Raw genomic sequence first — 2,023 nt, 5'->3', positions numbered from 1 at the left:
GGTTAGGCTTAGGTAGGCTTAGCGTTCGGTTAGGCCTAGGTAGGCTTAGCGTTAGGTTAGGCTTAGGTAGGCTTAGCGTTAGGTTAGGGTTAAACTTGGCTAAACTTGGCGCCTGCACGTAACTCGAGCTGGCCAATAGGTTGGCGCAAAAAGTTTTGAAATGGTGAAAATCTTAAGTGTGCTTATAGAATAGGGGGACTGACGCCCACTTTTAAGATAGTGGTGCACACCCCCGTTAATTATGATGTGAGAGCGCCAAACTTGGCGCCTGCACGTAACTCGAGCTGGCCAATTGTTTCGCGCAAAACGTTTTGAAAATGGTGAAAATCTTAAGAGTGCTTATGGTATATGGGCACTAACGCCCAGTTTTAAGATAGTGTAGCAAATCCCCTTAACGATGATGTGACAGCGCCAAACTTGGCGCCTGCACGTAACTCGAGCTGGCCAATAGTTTGCCGCAAAACGTTTTGAAAGTGGTAAAAATCTTAAGGGTGCTTATAGATTAGGGGGACCGACGCCCAGTTTTAAGATAGTGTAGCACACCCCCCTTAACGATGATGTGACAGCGCCAAACTTGGCGCCTGCACGTAACTCGAGCTGGCCAATAGTTTGCCGCAAAAAGGTTTGAAAATGGTGAAAATCTTAAGGGTGCTTATAGATAAGGGGGACCGACGCCCAGTTTTAAGATAGTGTAGCACACCCCCCTTAACGATGATGTGACAGCGCCAAACTGGGCGCCTGCACGTAACTCGAGCTGGCCAATAGTTTGCCGCAAAAAGTTTTGAAAATGGTGAAAATCTTAAGGGTGCTTATAGATAAGGGGGACCGACGCCCAGTTTTAAGATAGTGTAGCACACCCCCCTTAACGATGATGTGACAGCGCCAAACTTGGCGCCTGCACGTAACTCGAGCTGGCCAATAGTTTGCCGCAAAAAGTTTTGAAAATGGTGAAAATCTTAAGGGTGCTTATAGAATAGGGGGACCGACGCCCAGTTTTAAGATAGTGTAGCACACCCCCCTTAACGATGATGTGACAGCGCCAAACTTGGCGCCTGCACGTAACTCGAGCTGGCCAATAGTTTGCCACAAAAAGTTTTGAAAATGGTGAAAATCTTAAGGGTGCTTATAGAATAGGGGGACCGACGCCCAGTTTTAAGATAGTGTAGCACACCCCCCTTAACGATGACGTGACAGCGCCAAACTTGGCGCCTGCACGTAACTCGAGCTGGCCAATAGTTTGCCGCACAAAGTTTTGAAAAAGTGTAAAATCCCAATTTTGCGCTCTTTAGGGTGTGGTCTTTGAGCTTCGGGTTTTCGTCGGGAAATTTCGGCAATCATCGGTCATCTTCGTGGAAATCTCTTCGTTTTCGTAACTCTGACATGCAGACGCACGTTTGGAATGCCATGGGGAGCGCTTTGGAGCAGTTTCGAAAAATCGAAATTTTCGACATTTTTCTAAGTGTCTAAACTTGGTTGGGGGAATAGACGGTTTCGGGTTATAATGTAGGGCAGGCATCGGGAAAGACCGAAAGAGCAATTGAGCTGTATCGGTCCGTAACAGTAAGCCCTGCTCGGTAATGTGTTCTCGGGTAGGAAAGGAGGGTATTTGGAGGAAAAAGGAGCAAAGTCGACCAAACTTGCGGTCGGTAGCATGAAATGACTGAACTTGAAGCCAAGTTGTCTCGGTGTGGACAACGAGAGAACGGATGGATGTTGTACCTGATGGCCTTTGGCCAAGAATAGCGGCTTAGATTCGGAAGAATCATTCTTCCCCGATGTATCTTGTCGGCATTCCGTGCACTTGGCTGTCTCACTGGTATGCCGGAAGCTTACTAGGGTGAAGCAGTGGAAAGACGTGGCAAAGAGAGAACGGGTTTCCCTCGGACAGGGTCGAACGCCTCGTGCGTCTTCCATGGCCGGGAGGATTCCCAGTGCAGCTTGACGGTGAAATGCCAGCCTCCTTTCAAAGGAAGCAGACGCAATAGGGTTCCCCGCCGGGTTCCCTGAGGGATAGCTACCTGGT

At 48.6% G+C, this 2,023-nt stretch overlaps 1 non-coding gene across 1 annotated transcript in view; it reads left to right on the top strand.

Annotated features, from left to right (window-relative positions):
• The first annotated feature begins 2,015 nt into the window (after positions 1–2,015).
• The window catches only part of LOC145471126 (small subunit ribosomal RNA), a 1,800-nt gene continuing 1,792 nt past the window's right edge, over positions 2,016–2,023 (top strand). Inside the window, exon 1 of the ribosomal RNA XR_014042714.1 lies at positions 2,016–2,023. This exon is cut by the window's right edge and continues 1,792 nt beyond it. This is a non-coding gene — a ribosomal RNA (small subunit ribosomal RNA).

This window comes from Orbicella franksi, unplaced genomic scaffold (genome assembly GCF_964199315.1).
Source record: "Orbicella franksi unplaced genomic scaffold, jaOrbFran1.1 SCAFFOLD_622, whole genome shotgun sequence".
Lineage (NCBI taxonomy): Eukaryota > Metazoa > Cnidaria > Anthozoa > Scleractinia > Merulinidae > Orbicella > Orbicella franksi.
The sequence above is the reverse complement of the archived record's forward strand: the minus strand, read 5'-3'. Positions and strand labels throughout refer to the sequence as shown.